At 49.0% G+C, this 14,276-nt stretch overlaps 1 protein-coding gene across 3 annotated transcripts in view; it reads left to right on the forward strand.

Moving 5' to 3' along the window:
• The window catches only part of Pax5 (paired box 5), a 176,598-nt gene that overhangs the window by 66,471 nt on the left and 95,851 nt on the right, over positions 1-14,276 (forward strand). The gene's annotated exons all lie outside the window — the stretch shown is intronic.

Below are 14,276 nucleotides of genomic sequence, written 5' to 3' on the forward strand. Positions count from 1 at the left end.
CTAGTATGGATGAGGCACAGACCCAGACACTGTGTATCCATCAGCGAGCAGAAAGACTTGGACCTGCCCTGGGAAATGTATCGGTTTGTAGAAGAATCACAGCTTGGTGCTGGGGAGATGTCTAAGGTCCTCTGAGAACCCAGAGCAGAGGCTGAGCCAGCTTGGCGGCTGCCACGGCAAACAGCCATAAGGGATGTGGGTGTGGATCAATGCACCTGGCAGAGCGTGCAGCAAGTGTCAAGGCCCTGAGGTGAGAGGAGAGCAGGTGCGAACCGACCCAGTGTGGCTGGGATTCAGGGCACAGGGTGGGAGGGGACGCTGGAGAGTCTCCAGAGATGAGTCTGGTCTTATGGACTGTGGGAGGATGTTTCTCATTCTCTCACAAGCTAAACGACACCTCTCCTGCATGTGCCATGGCTATAGGCACTGGGCAAAGCTGATACCATCCCAGAACCCGGGTTTGGGGGAGAAAAGTTGACTTCTATCACAAGCAGCTGCTTTGCAGCCCTGAGTCTTTCTGAGAGAGGGTGAAAGCTGCATTCCATCTGAGCCGTGTGATGGTCCAGTCATGAGGGACCAAGGGTGAGGGCTCAGGGCTCTGTACCTGGTCTGGATTCCCCACTCTGGGTCGCCAGCATCTCCATTAAGCCAATATGAATGAAACATAGACGCTGAGTCTCAGAGAGTTCCTCTGTGCTTCATGGGAGTCTCCCAGAAGCTCATCCCTGAAGATGTGTTCCACTTTATCCACTTAAATGGCTGGGAAGATGGATCCAAGATCAGGTGTTCACTGAGTGGCATCTTATAGCTGTCCAGGCACAGCCCCTCACTCACATGGGTGCTCACTGGTCCAGCACATTTCCTGCACGTGAGCAGCGGGTCCAGTGCACGGACAGGCTTGCAGGGGACAGAGGCACAAACTAGGTATCATCTCTGTCAATATCTTCATGAAGCGGTATGCCGTGAACTCAGGGGCCACGGACCAGTGGGAACATTCTCTGGGTGGCGTGGAGTGCTGTCTAGGAGAGGGAGGTATCAGCTCTGGTGGGTGCACCGAGAGCTACAGTGCTGAGGAGGGAATGTTGCCTGGGACCCCAAGGACAAGGCCATAAGGGTTCAGATGGAGATGAGGCTCAATAGGGAGGAGACTTGGGCTGCAGGCTCTGGGCAGATGTGTTCTATGGTGTCCTTCAGAGTGCTGTGGCCTGATGCAGGCCTGTCTGTGAGTTCTGAGGCAGGTCTAGCAAGGCAGGATAATGACTGACTCAGTGTTTTCTGGCTAATCTGCTTCACCTCTCCGAGGCGTGCTGTAATGAGGAGAGATGGATGGTGAGGCTGCGAGGCCGCCCTGCACACACGCAGGCACTGGACTATGAATGACGCACCCCCGTGCCCTGTTCCCAATCACTGTGGACAAATGAAGGCTTGAGCAAGGGGCGGCTGCTGGGGAGGGCACGTGCATCAAGGGTATGCATTCCGCGCCCCTCCTGCTCACTGTCCTCTGACTGACTGTTCATGGTCCCTGCCCGCCACCCTCATGACTCCCCAGAGTGGCAGTGATGCTAAGGAGTGGGCCTCTGGGCTGAGGGGATAGAGACTGCCACCTTATCCATTTGCCAGCAAGGCAAGCCCCCCCCCCAGTATGTCTTTGTGACTTAGTGGCCTGGCCCAGGCCTTAATGCCACTTTCACAGGAATAATATGATGGGCACATAAAGAGTATCCACTGACCAAAGAACTGGGGATCCTTGATTTGAGACCTGCCTCTGCTCTGGTGAACACCTCATTTTTTTCTGCCTCGGTTTCCTTATTTGTGTAATCACGATGGACAATGATAGCAACTGCATCCACCTAACAGTAACAGCGGGGGTATCCTCATCTAACAGCAGGGATATCTCCATCTAATAGTAACAGCAGGGTTATCCCCATCTAACAGCAGGGATATCTCCATATAACAGTAACAGCGGGGGTATCCTCATCTAACAGCAGGGGTATCCCTATCTAACATCTGGGATATCTCCATCTAACAGTAACAGCAGGGCTATCCCCATCTACACATGATAGCGTCCAGCATTCCAAGGACTTACTGAAGCCCACACTGGACCTTCCTTTAAATGTCCTCTAAGCAAGCTGGGCCATACCTCTGAGCCCCTGTATATGGGTCTGAGCTTTAAAACAGACTGCACACCCAGTTTTAGGCCTAGGATTGTTGAGGCCACAGAGCCTGAGTCTAAGCTCAGGCTCTTCTCTGTCCTCAAGTTGTGTAAGGTGGTATCACATGTCTTTGTGTTTCTGGGGTTCTGGGACCAGTCCTTGGATTGGCTACTGTTCTACCCAGCCTTCCTTGGACAGTCATGTATTTTTCGGGATATACATAGGCCTGGACAGGTCACCTACCCAATTCCGAGGGAAAACATCACCAGATTAGGGTCCGACTGGTCCTGAGGGTACTTCTGTGAACATGTTCTGCTAAGTTCTGCTCTAAGGGTGGCCAGTTCTAACACAGGCCCTAGAGAAACTCTGAGACCCCTTTGCCTGGGTGGAAGGGGTTAACAAGGCCCACTCTGGGGCAACGAAACACTTCCTTCTCAAAACAGTTATCGAAAAACCAATTCTGCTTTCCCTATATGGGGAGTGGGTAAAAAACCAACCTATTGGAGCAGAAGAGATGTGCGTGGAAAGAAAATGCTGGTATGTGTATGTGTGTGTGTTTGTGTCTCTGTGTGTATGTGTGTGTGTGTATGTGTGTGTGTGTATGTGTGTTTGTGTGTTTGTGTGTGTGTGTGTATGTATGTGTGTCTGTGTGTCTGTGTGTCTCTGCGTGTGTGGGCACATGTGCACCCGTGTGCGTATGTGCATGCACATGTGTGTCCAGCAGGAATCTGCTTCAGTAAAACTCGAGTTGATGCCGGCTGTCACTGTGGTGGTGGGTGATGGCTCTGGCAGAGTGGGTCCCTCCTCCGGCCACTGAGAGGACGCAGCCGATTGCAGCCTGCCGTATTTACCCTCAGCAGACTATTAACCAACACCAGGCTATTAATCTGGCTTTTGAGCCTTCACTAAAGCCCATAAAAGCTCACAGTTGTCAAATGGAGTTCATTTTAATTTCCTTTCAATCACAGTAAATTATTCAGGTGATAAATCAGCTGGAGCAGCCTCCTGGCTGTAATAGAAACCCTAATTCCTGGCTAATTATCCAGCCCGTTGCTGCCAACAGATCAATACGGGCCGCAAAATGGAACAGGCCCAGGGCCCTCCCTCCCATTGGGCCAGAGACAGAGAGACAGCTGGGGAAGGGGGCCGTGCTGCTGACCTCCTAGGAAGTTCAAAGGTCATAGGGGGTTAAATCGGGAGATGGCCTGTCCCTGGTCTAACAGAAAGCCACCAGAAGCACCCCCTGCTCTCCTGAGTGGCTTTCCCCACTGCATGGTAACTCTTCTCTAGGCCAGCAGGGGGAGGTTTCTGAGTTTGCCTGGTCCTATGAGCATGCTGTCCCTAAAGGGCTGGTGTGTTGGCATCGCCCAACAAGACTGATCTTGTTCTTCAGGGACAGACTCAGCAGCTACCAGGAACCAGACAGAGGTCTAAGCACTGTGGGGGGAGGTAAGGCTCTGGCTTCAGGGGGCTCCTTTTTCTCCCTGGTGGATGCCTGTCCTACCACGAGGAGGTAGAGAAGGAGGGATAGGAAGACAGGTATGCCAGACCAGGCAGGCACAATGGTTCTCAGAGGAGATGCCCTCAGGGATGTCTGGAGGGCTGGGCAGATGGCGCCACTGGCTGGAGAGAGTATTGTGGGCAGCTGGGACAGCGTGGGTGAAGATCTGAAGGAACACCAGCAAGGAACTCATCACCTGAGTGACAGGCGGTCAGGGACTCCCATCCCAGAAGATGGAATCAGAGGTGGGAACATTTGGTGTTGCTTTGGACTCACAAATCCCGAAGAGCCTGTACGCTGTGGCCTGGACGATGCTCCCTCCTAGGCTGGCACTGCTCGCCTCTTGCCTCACCCCTGCCGTGACCATGGGAACTTTCCCTGAAGCCCATCCCCATGCAGGAACTGCCGTGGTTTTCTCTGTCTTTTATGGGACCTTTCACTGTCCCATGTCCTTTCTTGCCCATAAGGAGCTCTCGCTCTGGTTAGGCCTCACCCCACAGCACTGCAAGGGCTGGGCTGCGTCTACGGCAAGAGGACTGCTAGGCGTGTCTCTCAGGAGGGCATGCTCATGAGTGTGCACCTGTGTGTGGATGCCAGGAACACCTCAGCAAGTGCTTGGTGGCAGGTACCATAACTACTACTTTCTTAACGTCTGCACTCTAAGCTGCTGACCACTGTTCCCTGCATGGAGCATCAGCCTCCACCTGAGTGTGTCCATGTTCACCTGGTCCAGGCCGAGCAAGAGTCTTGTCCACTCTCGTGAGTCAGCTATGGCTTCACCAAAACACACCGTCTTGTCTCCTGTTTGAACACAGAATTCACAGAGTGTTAATTATTACCATAGCGTCGTGGCCAGCGTCTGCTCACTGTTCACCGGGTGCCCTGCCAGCTTCAGCCAAGAGCCACATCTTCCTACCAGGTCACAAGAGTCTCTGTCACCCCTCCGTGCAAAGATCCAGTGAGACTGATACAATGTCTTATTAAGGGGAGCACAGCAAGCCCAGAGTCAAGATCAGAAGTGAACAATCGCTCCTTGACAGGGAGCTATAAGAGGGTGCAGGAAACGTTTATGGCAGGGCAGAAGTGAGCAGAGGTCTCATTCAACAGCATGAGTAAGAGTGAGTACAGGACACCCCCTCACACAAAGATGCGCACACACACAGATGCACACACATACACAGACACACACACAGATGCACACACACACAGATACACATACACACAGATGCATATACACAGAGGCACACACACAGACACACGCACAGAGGCACATACACACAGATGCACACACACAGAGGCACACACACAGATGCACACACACAGATACACACACACACACACACACACACACACACATGCACACTCACACACACACACACAGATGCACACACATGCATAGACACACACACATACACACTTATGCACACACACTGATGCACACACAGATGCATACACACAGATGCACACACACACATACACACAGGCACACACACAGACACACACATGCACACATACACAGATGCACACACACAGATGCACACACACAGACACATACACACATACACAGATACACACACACACATACACAGTTTCACTTGAATGTCTTCTTGTCTTTGGAATGAGATGCTGATGCAGAGTGTTCAGTCACTCTTTTTTTTTATTTTTACACACACAGATGGGGACATACAGACAGGGCCAGATGCACACACAGATGCACACACACACAGATGGATCTACCACAGATGCACACACACAGATGGAATCCCCCAATGCCCCTCACTCTTGGATTACACAGATCCCCAGAGGTACTCTCAGGTTGAACCCCTTCTTGACTGGAAGAGATGTGATGCTAGGTTACCCCTTCTAGACCCCAGAGGTACTCTAGGTTACCCCTTCTAGACCCCGAGAGGTACCCTAGGTTACTCCTCCTCTTACCATTCCTTCATTCTCATCTCTAAAAGACCCAAGTGTAAAACTAACCTGGGCTCCGGGGACTCAGCCTCATGTCATTGCTGTCTAGAGACTGCACTGGAAATTTCCACTTGTCCCTTGGCAGCTTTGAAAACATTTCCTAAGCCACTGGGCGTTCTTCATCTTCCTGTGGACAAGCACAAGGGTGGATTCCCCAACATCGCCATGTCTGTTTTGTGAAGCAAGGAGGGTGGCCGAGTGAGGCGTTACAGTACAAAAGCATGGGGCCCTAGCCTTCAGTGATGGCTTTGGGCTGGCCGCTCAGGGCATGGTTTCTGCATCTGTGGTGCTGAATTAGGCTGGGCCATCGCTGTGATTCATTCGGGCTCTAGCGTCCCACCGTAAGGTATAAGATTAATCAGAATCCATCTCTTGGTTTTATTTTGGCATGTTTGCAGTTCCCCTCCTGCCTGTCTATTCTACTCTTTTTTGATGACAGGCAGATTCTGAGTCTGCGGGCTTTAAGATTACAAGCAAATTGTCACCGAGCCCGCCTGCGCTTTGCCAGGTCGTTCTCTCGTTCATTTATTCATTCATCCATCCAGGAAATTTTACAGACGTGCCGTGTCAGTGACATGGACCACCTGCGCTACGGTGTGCGGCGTATAGAAATAATGGTTGGCACAGTGCGAGCTGCTATGGGGGAACTGACTTGGGGAGAGATGTTTCCCCTCAAACTATGCTGAGCAAGATTTGCAATTTAAAAAAGAGAAGGGTCTGGGGAGGAAGCTCAGCTGATAAAGTGCTTGCCTAGCGTGCACAGAGCCCTTTCTTTCCTCCCTGTACCATACAATCTAGGTACAGTAGTATCTCGAATCCCAGCATGTCAGAGGTAGAGGCAGGGAGATCAGAAGTTCGGGTATCCTTGGCTACATGGTGAGTCTGAGCCACCCTGGGCTCTAGGAGGCTCCCACCCAAAGAATAAAATAACAAACTAAAAAGGACAGAAGAACCAGTCGTTCTTGCCCAATTGCTTGCTTGTCCAGTAGTTTTGAGGTCGTGCTGGTTTAAGAAACTTAGCATTCGCAAAGCTCTTCAAACCTATAAAAACGAACCTTTCCTGGTTTACAAATGATTATTATTGCTATTATTATTTTTAATGCACAGATTTGATTGCTACTGACGTTAGATCCACTTCAGGTTCCCTTCCCATCTCAAATGATAGAAGTGCTGTACCAAGAACAACAGTAAAATGCTTTTGCTGTGTCTGGGGTTCGGAGACAGGAAATCCTCTGGGGCTGAAGCTAAGAAAGGGCTCAGGGTCGGGGCTCCTGGAGCTAGTGCTAATGTCCTGATGGTCCAGGATGCTCGTCCTGGGTCATTTCTGGTGACCAGGGGTTAGAATTTGCTGCAGAATTTGGCAGAGCATTGGCTTATGTGATTTGGGGGTTGGAACCAATATGCTGGCGAACTGTCTAAGGCTGGAAGGCCCACACTGTCTCTGATAAGAGCTATGGCCAGGTTTGCTCTTATCTGGAGAGAAGCTGACTGCAGGGAGCTCAGAGTAGAGTAAAAAAGAAGTTGAAACCGCAAACCTGCGCTATATCCAGGTGCCGATTCTCGTGTCATAGATTGCATAAGGAATCCAAGTAGAAATGTGTACTAACTGAATTACGCCAGTAAAGTCCAAGAGATGCCTCAGAAAAGCACACGAAAACACTCTCATCTTGACCCTTCTACAATCCAGTGTTCACCCCACGCCTACAGAATAAGTCACAGCTACTAAAAATGATCTCACAATTTAAAATCTGTAAACCTTGCAAGACAACATGAGTGAGGGGACAGCCAGGGACTCCAAGAACCGAAGATGACAGATAATTCAAAGAAACTATAAAGGGGGTGTAGCAATGACAGGATTGGAAACCACTATAAAACAAAACATCCACAGAGAGAGAGAGAGAGAGAGAGAGAGAGAGAGAGAGAGAGAGAGAGAGAGATTAGAAAACTGTATCTTGCAATAAAAGTGGTTGTTACCCACAAGAATGAAAAGTTCATTGACAGAGTAAATGCCTGCAAAGAAGCAGCTGAATAGAAAATTAATGGTTTGGAAGACAAGAGTTGAGGAACTAGAAACACAGCAGAGAGGTTAAAAGTGGAGGAAACAGTACCATAAACGCCTAAACTTATCCTAAGCACCCACTTTCTGCACGTGCAGGCTGAGGTGTAGCTCAGCCGTGCAGGGTTTGCCCGAGACCCCAGGTCCAATCATCACCAGCATAACAAACGCACAAAGTCCCGCAACGTGTAGTGGCGTGCGCGTGCAATCCCAGTGCTGGGGAGGTGGAGACGCAGCGGATGTCTGGGGCTCACTGGCCTTCCAGGTCAGACCAATCTGGAGAGCCCTGAGACCCAGAGAAAGACCCTGTCCCAGGGTGGGTGGAGGAATGACATCCGAGGTTCACTTCCGGCTGCCCAGGCACCCACACATACTCCGCACTCCCAAGAGATAGCGACACTTGACTAGGGCTTTATTAGAGGCTCCCAGTCTCAGCTCCGAGAGTTTAGAAGATGCTGTTCCCATCTTCATAGACAAAGCTGAATGCTCGGAAAATAAACAGACGTTCTGGAGAACTGAGAGAACTGAGGTCATAGGGTAAATAAATGGTTGCTACAGACTCTGAAGAAGCCTGAGACCCCAGAGCTAGAGATCTGGCGGTAAACACTGAACACTTCGAGTAAAGTCTGAAGTCCCGTTTGCTGCACCCTTAGTACGTTGGTGCATCACGTGTGCACTTCAGGACCTTCTCCTGTGTGACATGCTGGAGACTGAGCCCTCGGACCCTGGGTACAGACATCGCACTTCTGAGGAATAGCCCCAACCCCTCATGGGCATTGTGTTGACGACAGCAAAAATAGGCAAGAGAAGCAAATCCAGAAGGAGAAAGCAGGCGTCACAAGAGGGACTCCACAAGGCACAGATTTTGGACACATTAGAGAATTTAGGTATAACTGATATGTTAATTGACCAAATGGAAAAAAAGAGGCAGCCAAAACGTGGACAACAGCAAATTATGGGACGACTCAAAGGAAACACCAGAGGTAAAAAGGAACGGAAGTCAGGAACACCTCAGGCGGGCTCCTCGAAAGACTGGACGAAGCTTGGCAAAGAATAACAAAGCTTGAAGACACATCGGCAGGAAGCCCCCAACCCGAAGTGCAGAGCGAGGGGGGAAAGACAAAAACATACTCCTGACTGACTGTGGAGACGTTTAAAGAGGGGCTGCATATGTGTAATGGGTGCGTGAGGAGAGAAAAAGGCATAAGTATCTGAAATGGCCAAGCATCTCCCAGAGTGAGTGACGAGAGACTAACACACAGATGTAGGGATCTCAGAGCACCCCAACCACGACAAACACCCAGACATCTATGTGGACGCATGTCGCAGTTGACTGTCAGATGATCAAAGACAACACTCACAAAGGAGATGAGAAAATAGAAGCCCACCACATCTCCAGGTACTGTGGTGCGTGCCTTTAATCAAAGTACTCAGATCTCTCCGAGTTTGAGGTCAGTTTGCGCTGTACAGGGAGACCCTGTCTCAGACAGACAGACAGACAGACAAGTAAAATAGAAGTAAAAACCCACCATGTTATTAGAGGAAGGAAGTAAAGAATTACAATGGGTTCTGGTCAGAAACTATGTAAACAGAGAATGGGGTTTGATATTTAATGTGCTAAGGGCTTAAGGTGGTGCCTCCTGATAAGCCAGCCGCTCCAGTGGACGGCCCCAACCCAGGAGCAGAAGCACATAGGCAGCACAAATTGGAGTTAAAGGGGTATTAAAAACCAAACAAAGCATAAAAGGATATGAAGTGGACGGGGTAGAGAGGAGGGGGAGGATCTGGGAGGAGTTATGGGGAGGAGTAGAGCTTAATATGATCGAAATAAGAAACTAAGAAAATAAGAAAAGTTAGAAATTCTCAAAGAATTAATAAAAATGTTATTGAAGGGGCAGGCGAGATGGTGTGGAGGTTAAGAGCGTCTTGTTACTCTTGCACCCGTGTGGTGGCTCACAACCGTCTGTAAGTCTAGTTCCAGGGAGGTCTGACGTCACCTCATGACCTCCACAGGCACTGCACACATGCGATGTGCACAACTCAGGGGAAACACACACATTCAGTAAAGTGAATAAATCTAAAAACATTGGAAAGGGAACGTTTGAGGGTTTGACAGGGAGGGGCATGAGCCAGAAAATTCAGCTGTGCAAAGAAGGCAGCCAGAAAAGAATGGACGAGAAGATGAAATAAAACCTGGCCTAAAACCATGAGTGTAAATCAACAATAGTAACATTAGGTAGTGGGGACTGCTATAAATAGATACAGGAAATGAACTGCAGCAGTGTCCTGGGGGCAGGAGGAAGTGGGAAGTATATGCACGAGGAAGAGAAAGAACGCCGTTTTGGAGGTAGACTTAGCGATACAAACATGTATCACGAATCCCAGGGACAGTACTGTAGTTTGTAAAACTTTGTAAAAAGTACAAGTGAAATGCTAACGGAAGAAACAGAATGGGATCATGGGAGGAGTAAAGTGGGGCGAGTCGGGGGGATGAAGCAGCGACCGATCCCGCACAATAGAGAGCCGTAAAGAGTAGATATTAATCCGGTCCTATTAAAAATCACCCCGGGGTAAGTGGTCTGTGTATCCACTGAAGGACGGCAAAGGGCAGAGTGTTTAAGAGAAGCCAGGGCACGCAACGCATTGTCTGCAAAGACACAAAACACAGAAGGAGAGAGGGGGTTTTAAGAAGTCACAGAAACCAATGCATTGACGAATTATGGATAATCTAAGTGGATCATTCAGGAAGTTCTATTGTCTGTCAAAAACATGGCTAGTTTGGGGGGGATTTATAAACAAGTAGGAAAAGAGGTAGTCATGACATAGTCCTGACAGGGGGGTGATTTAAGTTACAACATTCCAAACCCTCATACTGACCAGGTAGAAGGCAGATGTGTCCCCACGTAGGGTGCTACAGGGGTAAATTCAGGGTTCCCAGTAATACATGTCATTATGTGTGACAGGACACATGGCTTCCAAACCAGAAAACACAAAGAGGAACACAGAGAATTCTCTGGGAATTCAATGGAAGGCAGGGAGGGGAAAGGACACAAGGGAAACGCAACACAAACTAAAAGCTGGTGATCATAAGGAATAAAACTATATGGCAATATTCAAGATAAAAATTCCAGATAATAAGATATGTAAAATAACCAAAACATACAAACATGCTATTTACAGAAAACAACACAAACCAGGATGGAACAGAAAGAATTTGAGTAATGATAGATGCTATACAGAAATAGTACCTATACCGTTATAGACCCATCAATGCTAGCTGGAAAAGTCACCTGATGTCACCACCACAGGAGAGAGATTCTAAACTCCCAAACTTCCTCAAAGACAAATGGGTCATTGTTTAATGATAACAAAAACAATTCCTAGGAAGATACGAGAGCAACCTTAATTCCTACACTCTTAGCCTCAGAGTTTCAGATAGCAGAAGTAAAAATTACAAGTTAACAATCCAATGACATCTTGTGAAGATATCACTTTAACAAGGGCTCATGCTGACGAAATGCAGCAGGGTTGTCTGTAGGACCTGGAAATGTGGTGAAGGAGCTTCAATGAGCAGCTCGCACCAAGACAAAGCAGCAGAACCACGGGCTCTTGAAACGGGGCAGACTGGGAACAGAGACAGAACTTACTGGAGTGACCAGTCTCCAGCTGGGACAGCAAGTCTGAGCAATTCCAGTAGCCACCGCCGAGACCACATTCTCCGATCGCAGTGCAATGAAATTAAAAGTGCACAGTCCGTGAGGCTGGAGAGATGGCTCAGTAGTGAAGAGCTTGGCCGCCCTTCCAGAAGACCAGGGTTCGATTCCCTGCACCCACATGGCAGCTCACAACTGTCTTGTAACTCCAGATTCAGGAGATCTAACACCCTCACACAGACACACATGCAGGAAAAACACCACTGCACATAAAACAATAACAAACAAACCATTTAAAAAGAATGTACGGTCCAGAGGAAATATATTTGAAGGTTCAAATCAAGTTCCAGTGCCATGATTCTGTGGGTGAAGATACTTAAAGCTTGGTGACCTGTGTCCCATCCTGGGTACTTCTCTACATGGTAGAAGAACGGAACTAATTTCTACACTTTTTAAATGATTCCCTTCTGTGTGACTTAATACTCACAAATGCACATGTACACAGACACACACACATACACACACACACACACAGACACACACACACAGAGTAAATGTAATTACCTTATTTTTGGAAAGGTAATTAAAACAAAACAAGGTATTTCTTCCCTGGAATTCCTTGTACCTGTGAGAATCCTAGCTTAGTTTTTCTTAATAAATCTACATTTATTTGCTCAAAACAACAACAAAAACAAACCCAGAAACATCCATGATAAACTTGCTGGGGGAGCAGGGGAGAACCATGTGTCAAAAATTTGAAATCCTGGCCAAAAACCACAAGAGATGCGAGTCTCTAGCCATGTGCCTCCCCCACAGCTGAGCTGTGAAGCCAAAACAGCGCCTGGAGGGGATCTTGACCTGGAAAACATCTGTAAAATCCATTTGTCTGTTTACCCGCATGTATGTTTGTGCTATGTGTGCAGTGCCCTCAGAGGCCAGAAGAGGGCGTCAGATTCCCTGGAACTGGAGTTACAGATGGTTGCGAGTGTGTGCTGAGAACCTCTGCTATAGCAGCTGGTGTTCTTAACTGCTGCATCATCTCTACAGCCCCCAGATCCTTTTTTTTTTTTTAAAGGGAAAAGTCTAATGATTAAGTTCTCAACTCAGAAAAAGGCAAGACAGAAGGAACACAGTGCTTGCAAAAATTCCAAACAATAAGCCAAAAATAAACAAAACCAAAGGGCTTTCTTCCTGCACCTCTTCTAACCTGCCTCCCCACAGTTCCAGTGTTGACAGCTGCACACATCACCCGAACCTACCTCCAACTTGTCACTCAAGGACCTGGAGCTGTCTTGGCTGGAGAAAAGAAATCCCAGTGGCTACTGAGGGTAGAGTCTGACTCAGGAGGGGCAGAACCACCAGGGCCTCAGGAGAAATCAGGGAGAAGCAACTCCTGTCTTTTGTCTTGGGGGAAAAAATGGATTTGTTAGTCATGCCTGTGTTCTGGATTGAGGGCCAAGCACCTGCTGCAGCCTGGTGTTCATGTATTTGAGATGAACCTGGAAGTCCTGGGGTCCCCAAGGAGACTGGTAAGACTGTCATTTTAGGCTGTCCTTTAGGACAGAGAGTGGTCTCTGGGCTCCCAGCAGAGAGGGGACTCCGGGAGAAGAGCAGGAAAGGAAGATAAGGAGGCAGGGTATCCTCAGACGAGCTCAGGGCTTGAGCTATTAGAGGTGTGGGTCATGGCAGAGTGAGATCCTGCCCGTGGTCAGGCTGCCAAGACATGGTCTCTAGAGCAGAGAATCAGGGAAGTTAGGGCAGGTGAATCCGGAGTGGGAGGTCTGGAGAAAGCTGGAGCTGTCATATGTGTGAGAGCTGTAGAAGATGGCCATGGACAGATGAGTGGAGACCTAAGGAGATGCTATAGAGACAGTAATGTGTAGCTTAGATGAGGCACTGAGCAAGGAGCCTGCAGCCCCCAGCCTTGTTCAGATAGCCTTGGGGACAAACGGGAGGCCTGCCTTCCACTGGCTAGCAGAGACCTGACAACAATGTTGCAACCTGTTTGTTACATTGTTGTGAGCTTCCGGGAAGAGACACAGGTTTACCTGCAGGGTGTGTGGGAGCCTCCTGTTCTTTGGTTTGATCACTGGTTATTGTCACTTTCTGGCAAGGATTCCTTTTTCTACCTTGGTGGATAAAGGTGTTTAAACATACTCAGAGTATCAATGCTTTGACCTCAATTTCATACCTAACATAGGGACAATAACAACACCTTTGTCACAGGGTCTCAGCAGGATTCTAGGTCCTAGAGTCCAAGTCTAGGTCCTAGAGCCCAGGAAAGGGCACTGGAAATCCCATCGGCAGGGCAAGGTGGGTCAGGATCCGGTTTGCATCGGGGGTTAGAGTGCCCAGAACTGGGGTGGAGAGGACCGCTGGTCCAGAGGTACCATGTGCCTGTGCTGGCGGAGCCTCTGTGCTGTTGAGTGGCGGAAACTTTCCTCTCCCCAGACTCTCTCTGCCTTCACTGGCTACAGACTATGCAGTGTGCAGATTGCACAGGCAAATGAGCTCCGGCTTCTAGAGGAAATCCCGTTAAAGCAATCAAAATAACAATCTGTATCACGTTTCGGACTCCTGCTGGAGGAGCTAAGAAACCTCTGTAGTAAATTATTAACTCTGGTTGGACACAAGGAGTTCTGCAAACAAGCGCATTCCTGCTTCCTTTTTGGAGAAAGGAAAGACAGGACAGGAGTTGGGTTTTCTTCAACGGGAGGGAGGAGGTGTTACAAACTCAGACAAGGGATTCTGGGGGACCAGACAGTAGAGCCTGGATTATAGCTCATGGTGGGAGGGAGGGAGCGTGTTCCCAGAGACACTCGTCAGTGTCACCCATACTCAGGCTCTACTGCTTGCCACACAGCAGGGCCCTGAGGAAAAACTCCGGATCAGCCTGGTGTTGGAATCTAACCCTGTACTCAGGAGACTCTCAGGTATTACTG

This window comes from Rattus rattus, chromosome 1 (assembly GCF_011064425.1).
Source record: "Rattus rattus isolate New Zealand chromosome 1, Rrattus_CSIRO_v1, whole genome shotgun sequence".
Taxonomy (NCBI): domain Eukaryota; kingdom Metazoa; phylum Chordata; class Mammalia; order Rodentia; family Muridae; genus Rattus; species Rattus rattus.